Source organism: Cannabis sativa, chromosome 6, assembly GCF_029168945.1.
Source record: "Cannabis sativa cultivar Pink pepper isolate KNU-18-1 chromosome 6, ASM2916894v1, whole genome shotgun sequence".
NCBI lineage: Eukaryota > Viridiplantae > Streptophyta > Magnoliopsida > Rosales > Cannabaceae > Cannabis > Cannabis sativa.
In genome coordinates, this window is record NC_083606.1 from 12,205,910 (window position 1) to 12,219,595 (window position 13,686).

General features: G+C 28.1%; 1 long non-coding RNA gene across 4 annotated transcripts; it reads right to left on the reverse strand.

Annotated features, from left to right (window-relative positions):
• Positions 1-3,211: 3,211 nt before the first annotated feature.
• Positions 3,212-12,940, reverse strand: LOC133038772 (uncharacterized). Of its 4 annotated transcripts, XR_009688289.1 has the most exons (4): positions 12,041-12,940; positions 11,095-11,741; positions 9,524-9,690; positions 9,113-9,442 (listed from the first exon to the last, which is right to left on the reverse strand). It is a non-coding gene; the product is annotated as an uncharacterized LOC133038772 (long non-coding RNA). The 4 variants fall into 4 exon arrangements; XR_009688292.1 differs by lacking the exon at positions 9,113-9,442 and adding an exon at positions 3,212-3,347 and having other exon boundaries at positions 11,095-12,939; XR_009688291.1 differs by having other exon boundaries at positions 8,988-9,235; positions 11,095-12,939.
• Positions 12,941-13,686: the final 746 nt, after the last annotated feature.

The window sequence follows — 13,686 nt, forward strand, 5'->3', positions numbered from 1 at the left end:
ATGTACACATTTTATAAATACCCATATATAGTTAGAGTACAATTGTCAAAGAAAAGATCTGGGCCCTAAACCATAAATGAGCATATTTCATTTGAAAAGCTATAAGGTTTAAGGGTTACATATTTTATTATCCATCTCACAACACTAGAATTGTGGAATTAAGAATTGACTTGATCAGTGGGAGTGATCAATCTAGGAACCTAGTTTCCGAGAAAGATCATTCATATTTTCTCAAACTTCCACCTCAAGTGTTAGATTAATTATGATTCACAACATCCCTTAAGATTAATGGTTATTGAGAATTCATAACTAATCATTAATAATATACAAGTCATTGGTAAAATTCTAATAAGTTATGTTATTTAGTAATTGCTTACAATTTCTAAAATAACATGTTATTGAACCATTTGCTCTTTTAAGAGTTTGTTGGTCCATCCTTAAGATGACTTATTAGAACAGTAAGATCAATGTTTTCTAGTGATTACATTTTGTACAATAAGAGTTCAACTACAATGTTAATTTGAGACACAAATTAAATTATAGAATGATAAAGAATTGAAGTTGTAGTACAATATGCCATGAATGAAGAAATGAATATCTTAAATAGCAATAAAGTTTATCTTTAGTAAAATTGTCTAATGGGGTGGAGAACATTAATTAAGCATAGGTTTTTTCACCAATAATATTCATTAGGCAACATTGAGAAACATAAAGATATAAAAGAATATTCATTGCTAAGAAGTTCATTTTGAACTAAGAATCAATAACAAATGAGATTTACATTCTCACTTGTTTTTATAAAAGATTCTATTATAGACCTTGGCATTTGTTGCTTGTTTCAATTCATTAATCAATTCCAAACAGTGAACTAGAGAAGAAGGTATACAGCTGCCATAAAGATTTTTCTCTAATAGTGGTGAACATATGCAAGCTTAAGATGTCTACCTATAGATTAAAACAAACATCTCACAAATTGGTATTATATCATCTTTTCCTTTAGGTTTGAAAAGAGAATTATGGAAATAATTATATACCAGAAGGTTAGTGGGAGTAATATTTGTTTTATACGTAGACAATATGTTACTTGCAAATGATGATAAAAGTTTTCTATATAAGTTGAAATAATTCATATCTCAAATTATTATTTTGAGATAAGGAATATAAATAATATATATATTTTTAATTAATTAGAGAGTAGCCACAGCATCTCTGATTAAATAAAATTATGTATTATTCATCTGATATAACTTTTATCTTTAAGTGTGATAAATTCAACTCGAACCAGCATCTGAAAAATGATCTGGAGTGAGAATAAATTAAGAACATTCATTTGCTTCTATTTTAGAAGCCTAATGTATGCCTAAGAGTCTGAATAAGACTTTGCATTACATTTGTTTCAGGATCGTTAAGTAGTATCAGAATAACTAAAGTTAAGACCACTTTATTTTTCATACAAAGTGATGAGGTATCTTTAAGATACTAAAAATTATATTCATACATATTTTGTTAAGATGAATTGACCATCTGGAAATATAGTTAACCAATTAGATTCTAATGTACATCACTGGTTGTATTGATTCACGTAAATCAATATATTATTACGTCCTTAAGATTACCAGTAAGTTATATTGTAGAGAATCTTGATTGTTATTTCCACTATAGAAGTCACATTCATTTATTGTTTTGAGGATACATCTCGTATGATGTATTATAGAGTTTCATAGTAGGCCTAGAGTTCAGAATTACAGTTTCATTAGGCCATTAAGAAAATTTTGCGATAAATTCAGCTATAATATTTATGGCTAATAACTCTAAGAGTACTGGTCGAAGCTAGCATATCGACATTAAGTATTTAGCCATAAAAAGGCGTGATAAGTGGTCATTAATCACGCAAACTGATTTGGGTGATCGCATAGATCCTTGACTAAAGGCATGCCGCAACACAAATTCAAGGATCATAAAGTAAATATGGGATTCAGTTAACCCATATGCAGTTTTTTTATTTCTACAACCAAAAATTATTTAATGAAACTCTAATTTCGATATTTTCTCATATTTATGTGCACCTTAATTTCATCTGAGAAAATTATCGTAAGAGGACCTGAATAAACATAAGGGTTAGGGTTTATTCACTTAAGTACATTGCCACATAAAGTACATTGTTATATAATAAATATATCGTAATACATGGAAGATAATACTCGACTTATAATGAGGACATGTCGCTATGATTCGTATGTTTATTATATAATGAGGAACGTTGGGTTTGAATATTTTAGTTTAAATGCTGACCAAGTGGGAGAATATTAGAATATTTTATTTATGAAAATTATTTTCTAATTAAGGAAATGATTTTCTATTTAAGGAAATAAATAAATAATTGATTTTCTGATAAATGAATATTTTATATTCATTGAATCTGAACAAAATCAATTATGTAATATTCTATATATAGGGTCTCGGTCCCCGAGCTCCTCACTCATTCTGTTCATAACAGCAAATTCCATCTAAAGAGAGTTGAGAGAGCGAGGAAGCCCGATTACCCATGGTAGTCAATTTCCTTTGCAGATTAAAGCTTATGTGGGTTTGAAGCTCAAGATTCAATGGCTGGAGGTATTTCGATCCTTATTCATAGTGTATATATGTTTGATTAATTCCGCACTTTATACTTAAACATATATATTTCAGTTTATACATATAAATGTCTAACATAATACACCTAAAATTTAAATATATCTCCATAATTACGAAAATAACAGTTTAAAACCTATTTCTGACAATAAATCCTAATTATCGGCTAATTCTCATAATAAAGTTAAGCGGCTATTATAACATGTGTTAGTTATTGATTGCTTAGACTAAATTTATTACTACAAATATGGTATTTTTTCGTCGGTTTGCAGCTTACATTTATTCTTTTAGCGTCTGTTGCTAAAATTGATGTATAAACCTTAGACACAAAAATTACATTATTTTGTGTCAGTTTTCAACAGTCGGCACCAAAATTTAGTGACGGTTAAAAGCAGATGCTAATTGTAAAAGTTAAATTTCATAGCATTCTCATTGGTTTTGCACCGACATAATAAAAAAACCAAAAGAAAAAAAAAAAAACAGATCCAGATATTCATCCTGAGTTAAAATCTAAAACAAATACCCAGATTTTAATCTTAATTTTAATTTTATAGATCTTAAATAAAACTATACAAATACTCAGATACACACAAATAAACACACAAAGAAAATCTAAAACATATCCAAATACAAAAATACAACAGCCACTGTCATGAGGTCAAAACCTAGAAAGGGATGGTGGTCATCCTCTTTGTCTTTGTCCCCAACTCAGATATCTGAAAAAAAAAAAAAAATATTTCACCCACGAGAGAGAAAGAAAGAGAGAGAAGAGAAAGATAACAAAGAAAACTTATGGTGGTGTCGACATGGGGTCGAGACTAGGGAGAAGGGGAGAGGCCATTCATGGCCTCCTTGGCTTGTCAGCGAGTGGGTGGCAAAGCTAGTGTCAAGACGCGATAGAGAAAGAGGCACACGACTAGACGATGGGAGGAGGCAGTGCATGACTAGGATGATTGGAGGAGGCAGTGCACGGTTGGGGTTGTCGATTGTCAAGAGAGAGAGAGAGGGTGCAACTGATTATGTTTTAGGTTTAAGTTTATATTAGTTTATACATGTGGAATTTTCAAGTGTAAATTGGGCCTTAATTAAAGTGGATTTTTTTTTACTTTTATTTAATGCGTCAGTTTCTAACTGATGCTAGGTTGCGTCTGTCATAAACCGATGCATATGTTGAATATGTTATTTTTAAACCAACATAAATGTTGTCATTTCTAAATTGACGTAAAATTTTATTATGGTTTTTTTACATCAGTTTTTCGGGATTGACCGACATGTTATCCGAGGCAAAGACACACATTTGTAGCAATATTTGAGAAATAATATTTGATAGATGATTTGAGTTCTTTTTTTATTTCTATATAACAAATAACTTTTTGTCACGTAAACTCACTTGATAAAATAATATTTAATTACTAAGAGTATATCTATTAAAGTGCTACATATTTTAGCATTTTTATGAAATAGAAAATATAATTTTTCAATAAAATAACTAAAAAGTGATAAGTAGAAGAATCAAACCACTACCTCATGATAATAAGCTTATACTTACCACTTGTTATGTAAGTTCATTGTTAAATGAACTGAATCAAATATTAATATATTATACAAACTTTTATATGTGTATATATTAATTTTAATTTTTTAAAGCTTTTGAAATTATGGGGCTGGGTGGCTTAGGCCCGACCGCCCCACCCTCTAGCCAATCTTGTATAATAGTAGCAAATAAATTTCATATGAATTTTTATTTTTAAGAATATAGGTCCATCACAATTTGTATTAATTTTTACAATTTATTTTTTTCTTCCAATAATAATCAATTTAATTAAGTTGGTTTTTGTTTGTTTTTATTTATTAATTTTTGTGTCAATTGAAATTTTAAGTGTTTTTTAAGATAATCACTTGACGTATAATTAAGATGGATAGACATAGAACTAATAACTTAAATTTAATGGATATTATTGATGTTTATAAAGTCAATAATAGGCATTATATTTCAAAAAATCATGATATATACAAATTCAATAGTTTATTATTTACGTCATGAGGAATCTCAAGTGACATGCATATTATTTCCTTGTATTATTTATGAAGAGTGTACATACTCATTGAATTTTTTAGAGATGAGATTGAGAATAATTTTCCTTTCTAGAGTGACAAAATATAATAGATGGTACCTAATTTTGCTACTACCTTTATCTACACTTGATTATATTAATGTCAAAATTTATTTAACATTAATAACATTAATGTTAAATTAATAAAGTTTAAAACTAATTGATAACACTATTGCATACATCATCACATTTTTTTTTCTTTCTTTAAGTGGACACATTTTGCTTAAGCTCATGAGAACACATTAACAATACAATTATGGGCTTTTTTCATAAATGTACAACAAAAACAAAATAATTACAAAAAATGTGCAAAAAAAAATTATTTTAAAAATTTATACATTTTGAAAACTTATTACATGAAACCATACATTTTTAATATGTTTATTAAACCTCAAAATAAACAATTTCGTAAAATTAATTAAACAGTTTTATAAAAATAAACAAGTTAAATATTTTTTTATTAAACGATAAATGTTTATTATCTATTTTAGTATGAATTATTATAATTTAATAAGATTTTTTTTTAATAAAATACAATATCAAAATTATAAACATTAATGTATATAAATATAAATCAATACTTAAAATTACTAAAAATAAACATGACACGTAAAGTGATATAATAAACATATGGGAATATTATTATTTTGTTTATTAAAGTAGTATGTTTAATAAATAGAAAACAAAATAAACATATATATACAAAGTATTTTATATTATTAGTATGTTTATTATAATTGTAAACATAAAAATAGACATAGTCAATTTATACTATACTAAAATAAGTATATTTTCTTTCTATTGTTTCTATATATTGATTATTTTCTAATGAGTTAGTGAACGAGTTTTTTATTGAAGTATAATTCTTACATTAAAAAATAAATAAACAAACATAACTTTATAAATACCAAAAATTATTTAATTAAAAAAAATAAACACGACACAATTAATAAACAAAGAAAAAGATAAAGATAAACAATTTTTTTATATATATATATATTATTTATTTTCTGAAAAATTACTAAAAAAATAAACATAACACACGTAGAGTGATATAATAAACTTATGTGAATATTATTATTTTGTTTATTAAATTAGTATGTTTAATTCATAGAAAATAAAATAAATACATATATAAAATATTTTATATTATTAGTATATTTATTATAATTGTAAACATAAAAATAAACATAGCCAATAAACACATATATAAAATGTTTTATATTATTAGTATGTTTATTATAATTCTAAATATAAAAATAAACATAACCAATATTACCATATATATACTAATTAATAATTATTACCATATATATATTATAATAAAAATTGAAAAAAAGTTTTTAATTATATATAAAAGTGTATGAGAAAATAATAATAAGTTTTTTTGCACATATTTTGTAATTAATTAAAATAATGTATACAAAATTGTAAAATGCCCTACAATTATATTCTTTCATTTCTACACACACGACCAATTACAAATCTTGGTAATGATGGCTTTCGATTATCATCAATCATTAAAAATATAACTAAATGATATTTACCTCTGAAACCTATATATTATTATAATCTTAAATTTTTTAATTTGTTAAAAATAATTCTCGAACTATTCACAGTGTTGTAAATTGATCATTGTATTAAGTTTAGTCACACGTAAGAAATAGAATAATAACATGATTGTTTAAATAATTGCCACATCAACAACACGTCTGTAATTAATTTTAAAAAATAATTTATTTTTTAATTTAATTCTATAAGTAAATTTTTTAATATCATTAATTAATTGATTTTTATTTTAATATTTTTTTTTAAAATACACATATATATTTTTTATTTTTAATATTAAATTATACATATGGCGCTAACGTGGTAACTGGCGAAGCAACCATGTCATTATTTTGTTTGCTACATATGATAAAATTTGACAGAAGGAACAATTTACAATACTATGAATAATTTAGAGACTATTTTAACGGGTTAAAAAATTTAGGGGAGACAATAATGCATAGGTTATAGTTCGGAGGACAAATCCTAAATAACTATCCTAAATATGAGTGTGTGTATATAATAGATTAAATAGGGTTTATCCCCTCTAAACTATGACTGTTGTAGAGTTTTGGCCCCTAAATTTTTCTCTGTTGCAAGAATTCCTTCTAAATTATAAAAATCGTTGCAAATGTTTCCTTACAATTGCATTCTGGTCATTTATTTAAATAATTTATTGATATAAACATTAATCTAGTCTGTAAAGTCCTTTTTTGGCAAGTTAGATGACAAAATATTTTTTCTTTTATAGTAAGATTAATTTGCATTCATACCTGATTTTCTTACCTTGTTTATTCGGTTTTAATTGCTCTTTTCTATGTTAGGAAAGATGCATTTTTACAGCTGAACTTTTCTTGTATGGAAACTTCTTGTAAGAGAAGCAATTCTCTTATGGAAAGTTAGTTTTTTAAGGAAACTTTGATTATTGCCTTTTCCTTATTGAAATTCGATTGTGTCTTGATACAATTAGAATATGTAAACTGTTTATGGCAGGAATCAAGACTTAATAGAAGATCGGACCCGATTATAGCAAGTTTCTTTTTTCTAGTCAGATTTGCTGCGTCAGCTTCCAATTTTGATGCTACAGATCGTGTTTATCTTAGGAAAGTTTTGTACAGCTGTAGATTCGATCTTGTGACTGTCTCTAAGGTTTCTATGCTCTATAAATAGGACCTAGAGAGCAGCCATTCGAATCAGCTCTTCCATTATTTATTTTTTGCATTTATCTTATTTGAGAGAAGATAGTTTCTTTGTTATGTGAGAACCTAGTTGTTCATGTAGGTTCTAGTATTTTATATATCAGTTCTTACCCTATCCTAGAGTTTGTTAAGAACGACTTGACTGAACAAGAGAGTGGACTTCGGGAGAAGACTTAATGAAGCATTACTTCGGGAGGAAGTAAGCACTTTGGTCTTCGGGAGAAGACTTGATGAAGCCTTACTTCGGGAGGAAGTAAGCACTCACACTTCAAAGACGAAGGGAGTTCGAGCTTGAAGGTGTTTCAGAAGTCAGATTCATAAAGTGCATTACAAAGGATTGCGACAATAATTTAGAGGGAGTCTAAACTTATTTAAAGTCAATTATTTTTGTAATTGTTGATACTTTATTAATTGATTTCATTCTCTGGGCGTGGCCCCGTGGACTAGGAGCGTTCGGGATAACACTGATACCACGTACAAATCTCTTGTGTCAAGTTATTTAATTTTCTACAAATATTTTTATATTCTGCCTGTTCTGTTTTGTCGTTGCAAAACTGGTTTCTGCAGTAACAGAATTACATTATGCTTCTGCAGACGTATACAGTTTTATATTTTCGTATATGTTATTGACATTTGCAAAAACTCGATTTTTTCATAGTCTAATTCAAGAGTTCAGACAAAAAATAAATACATAACTAGCGGTCTAGTGATAAATATTAGAATATGTATGTGCATTCTTAGAACTACTGTTTGTGTGCCTAATGTCAATAAATTGAATTTTGAGTAGCTTAAAGTTATTAATTAAATTCTTATACTACAATTATACCTGTAACTTATTGCTATAAGCAAATTGTTATAGAAAATGAGCAGAATGTAACTAGAGGAAAATATTTGCAACGATTCGCATAATTTAAGGAGAATTTTTACAACAAAAGTGTTTAGGAAGTAAAACTCTACAAATGTCATAATTCAAGGAGCAAAAATCATTTTATTCTATATTAAGGAATGTGTTGGCACTTTGTGTAGTTTCAAAAGATTTTTAAACTATATATTAATGTTTTTTAATAATAAGTTTTGTAATTATGAATAACATTTTAATTCTAATATTTTTTAATTTTTATGAATAATATGAAAAATTATTTAATACTAAAAATTTGTATGTATATATATATATCTTATATAACATTAGCACAAAAAATAAATTATAATACATCAAATATATGTATATTTATACTAGTTAGAAATTACGTGCCGAGGCACGTAAATATTAATTTTTTTTTTTAGATTTTAGCTCTTTGTTGTTTTATTTAGATATATGATCATGCGAATGATTTATTTTATTAAAGTAATATGTGTGCTATCATATTTGGTTAGTAAAATATAATTGGATATATTTAAGTCATAACAAAATAATACTTGTTATTTACTTATAGAAAATTTAAAGGAATAAGATATAAGTTTTGCAAAATTTAAAACAAACATTATGTAACTAAAATTAAAGAAAATGTTCGATCTTAAAATAGAAGAAAAAATATTAAAAAAGTCTTAATATATGGAATATTATTTGAAAAACTAAAAAGAGTATAGTGAAATTTTTCCCTAATCTTCTATTGGTTCAGCTGCTTGAATGGTGTATTGATTGTACTTTGAACTCATCATTCGTTTTTGATCTACATACAACTGAACTCTCCATTTTTTGACCGATAATTTCTCTGTAGTTTTTTGGACAAACAACCTATGTTTCTGTAAAAATAATTAGTAATAAGATTTAATACTTTTCTATTTATGAAAAGGTATAAATTTTATATATTTATTTTTTTATATTTATCTCGTCTGAATATGACTTTAATTGAACTGCAATACATGAGAATATGTTTTTGCAACATCTTCGAACATCACAGCATCTAGCAACTCGGTACCATCGTCGAGTTGTACATAGGTCCTTTTGCACTAATAATTTATACAAAATATATAACGATTAATATGAATATCAAATAAGTTCATATATTAATTTAGTGATGATGTGTTTACCGTGGTGTGGGAAGACATCTTTTTTTGCATTTTGGATTCTCACAATCAGTTTCTTCATTGTCGTTGTAGAACATAAGTTTCTTATTACATAAATCACACGACATGTAATAAAAATCTTGATTGATGTTATTAAATATGATTTCAGCTTCAATCCAATAGTACGCTTTCTGAAAAGAAAAAAAAAACTATATATGTTAAACAAATTAATATTATATTAATTATAAAAAATCAATGATATTTAATTAAGAAGCACAATATATCAACATATTGCAAAGAGAAGGAAGATTACAAGAATTTCTACCATTGATGTTGTTGGATCAATGTGATGAAACCAATAACAAACACAACAAGGATGAAGCATACTCTATCACAACCACAACAACATCTTGAAGCATACTCTATCACAACCACAACAACATCAAGTGCCGCAAACTAATGATAATGCATATAATAGTCTAAATGAATTAGTAGAAGAATGGAAAAAAAGTATTGGCATTACTCTAGATGATGATGATTAAAATGCAACTACACTAACTAAACAAGACTATGCATGTATTCCTAGTAGTGGTGGCGTAGGTTGCTATATACCAAGCCTTCCTCTATCACAACTACAACAACAACAAGTGCCGCAAACCAATGATAATACATATAGTAGTGAAATTAAATCAGTAGAAGAATGAGAAAAGAGTATGGGCATTACTGTTTAGAGGCATATTGTACTCTAAACAGTGAAATTATGTATATTCTGTACACAATAAAAGGCTAAAGGCCAGAGGAAATATGATTTTCCACCAATAAATGTACCACTTTAACTCTTGTACAATGTAAGAATACCACTGTCTGCACCAATATATACATTACATATAAATAAATACAATGTGTAATGTAGTCAAGATATAGTGATTACATATATTAAATTCATATGGGCTTAAAAATTAAAATACATGTGACTGGTTTGACCTTACTCAGTCACCAAACAATTCAATACCCAATGCAATGTAAACAAGAATGAAACTACACTACTCCAATACAAATAAATAAACGATCGGGCTCCACCATGACTTTAGTCTATGTTATTTCAATATTTAACGAAAAAAAAGTTGAAAAGCATGATTCAGCATCAAATTGCATAACTTGTTGTTTTCCTAAATATATAATAATTCAAATCTATACTATCTTCTCTTGAACATAACCAAAATTTTGAAATGAAGAAACCAATCACTGGAAATTTTAAACCTTGCTATACAAGGAAGACAAACATATTTATGTTTAATCGATATGTAATAACCACAAACAAGAAGTTAAAAAAGAGTTCCAATACAGCTCCAAGAATAAACAACACCATGAAGCTTTTTCAAATAAATTATCTAATAACAATAAGAAAACGAAATGAAGCCAAATTCATGTGAAAACCTACATGTTGAGCTCCGTTCGATTCCCGAGTTTTAAATTCGGGAACAAGAGCATAATAAAATAAACAGCAAAGAGTATAAAAACAAAATCAAGATAGTAATTAGTAAGCAATATATTCATTTAAAAGTAGTAAGTAGTACCATATTTCTTATATATACCTGAGTTGGTTTCAATTGCTTTACCAAATCAGTAATTTCATTGTTCTTATATATTTCTTGTGCCTCATTGTACTCAAAGATGCAATCAGTAGCGATAATTCATCATTAGGAGGCCATGCTCTCGCACAGATCTACGAGAGTTTCATCAGTAGGAGATCCTGCTCTTGCACACATCTGCAATCAGAATGATAATCTAGTTTAATTAATAGTATTTGATTCTAAGGGAGCGTTGGGAGGGTTGTCACACCTGTTATGACAAAATACAAGCTTTAGTGATAAAAATTATAAATACATCAATCAATATAAGATTAGATTTATTTCACTTTTAAAAAAACCAAGTAAACGTTGGTGGTTTTGGTTCTTCGTTTACATGAACAATTCATATTGTGCAATCAAATAGTTTGAAAGTATAAACAAAAATGATGTCTTTCTAGAAAAGGAAGAAAAATAAATCTTAGCGAAGTTTGTAATAGTTGATACGTGGGTCTAAAATGCTCCTACCTAAAAATAGGTATCATATATTCAAATGGTCTTAATTGCTAGAAGAATTAACAAGTAAACAACTCAATAAAATAGTGAAGATGTTACTTCTTATTGTGTTCAAAGAGAGAATTTGGTTTCAACTCTACAGTCTTTTCACCAACTTCCTGCAATACAATATTGTCTGATGAAAATTTCTTATGAACATTTCAAAACAATATTCTATACATGATGATATAATCATTGAATTAAGCAATAAAAATAAGGTCTCATTATTTATTTATCTAGCAAGGAATAAATGATGAACATACTCGATAACTCTAAAACCTGTAATTCTAACTACCTATACAACTCTTCTAATGTCAATTTTCCACCTATAACATACCTACAAAATATATTATTTCAATTAAGTTCATACCCCATTGCTAATATTCCATGCTTTTATGAAGTAGATTAAGTTCCAAACCTGATCATCTTGGTGGAATTTACAGACTTTCAAGAACACTACGCATACAAATGAGGAAGTAATAGATCTTTTATCCTGCAATTAAAAGGGGAAAAATAATAATTACGAAATTAAATATCAAAGACAAACTATTTTGAATAAGGACTAATAAGCCAAAACCCGTATTCCATTGATTATTATTTTTTGAAGAAAAAAAAGAGAGCCTGTTGATTAAATGCTTAGCGATAGGAACTTTTTGGGTATTGGCTTCTTGATTTTGTGGAATTGCTGGTAACAACACAGCTTCTAATCATGAGGGAAAGCTCAATTTTAGGGGTGCTCTTTCACAAAGTGGCATTGTGCATTTGTTTTTGTTTGAAAAATCGCAATATTATTGGAGAAGAAAAGTCTGGGCCAGAGAAATCTCGATTGGCAAATAGCGACTGAAAACCTAAATCGTTCTTGCAAGGAAAGCTCGTTCTTTGACTGAAAACCAAAGCCATTCTCAAATAGCTCGCCGACAACCAAAACCTCGACCCCACAGATGTCGTCGCCCTCTCAGGCGGCCACACCATCAGAATTTCCCAATGCGGATCCTTCGGCAACCGTCTCTACCCCCAAGACCGAATCATGGACCAAACTTTCACTAAGAATCTCAAATCCATATGCCCAACCAAAGACTTCGACGCCTTCACCTTCCAAGATCTTCGAACACCTAACATCTTCGACAATACATACTACATCGATCTCATGAATCGTCAGGGAATTTTCACCTCCGATCAAAATCTTCAAAATTCTGCGATTGGAAACTCTGATGTAGGGAGTGTTGAAAGGGTATATCAATTGATGTGGAATGGGTAAAAGTTGTTTGGGACTGAGATTGGGATTTAGAGTGAGATTCTGGCTAGCTTTAGGGCCATTTAAAAAGAATCGTGTGAAGAAAGGGATGGTAACGGCGTTAAAAGAAAATGGTAGATGGTTTTGGGGTTAAATTTAACAGAATATTCTTTTATTTGTAAAGTATATTCTGTTAAACCAAGAATTGCCGTTAGATAGGCACTTTTAATATATAAAGATATTAGATCAAATTTACGTGCAATGCAAATTTTATACATCATGATATAAAGAATAGTGCTAAGCACTCTATATCTTACTATTATAAAAGTGTCATAATAGTGTGATAATTGTAATGACAATTTTCTCCTTTGTAAAATCAAATAAAATGTGATAAAAAGACAATTTTGCCATTTGAAAAGTCAAAATATACTCATATCTCTCTTTCTCTCTCTCTAATTAAACAAGTACTCTCTTTAATATTTATATAAGCTTAGGTTAATTTGTTTAAACACTCCATATTATTCTTCTAATATATCTTTATATATTAAAAGTGCCGGGCATTTTTTGGTTTAACAGAATATAATTTACAAATAAAAGAATATTCTGCTAAATTTAACCTATCCACCATTTTTTTAAACGTTCGTTAACCATCCCCTTCTTCACGCAATTCTTTTCAAATGGCCCTAAACCTGGATTGATTGCCTTGTTTGTTCTGGGTAACCTGGATTGGCTTCCCTGGTGGTATTGAGTTCATTTGGGCCTGGCAAAAATTTAGGCATTCTGATTGACTCCTCCTTCTTTCGATTGATCCATCCATTTTTGAAACAAAT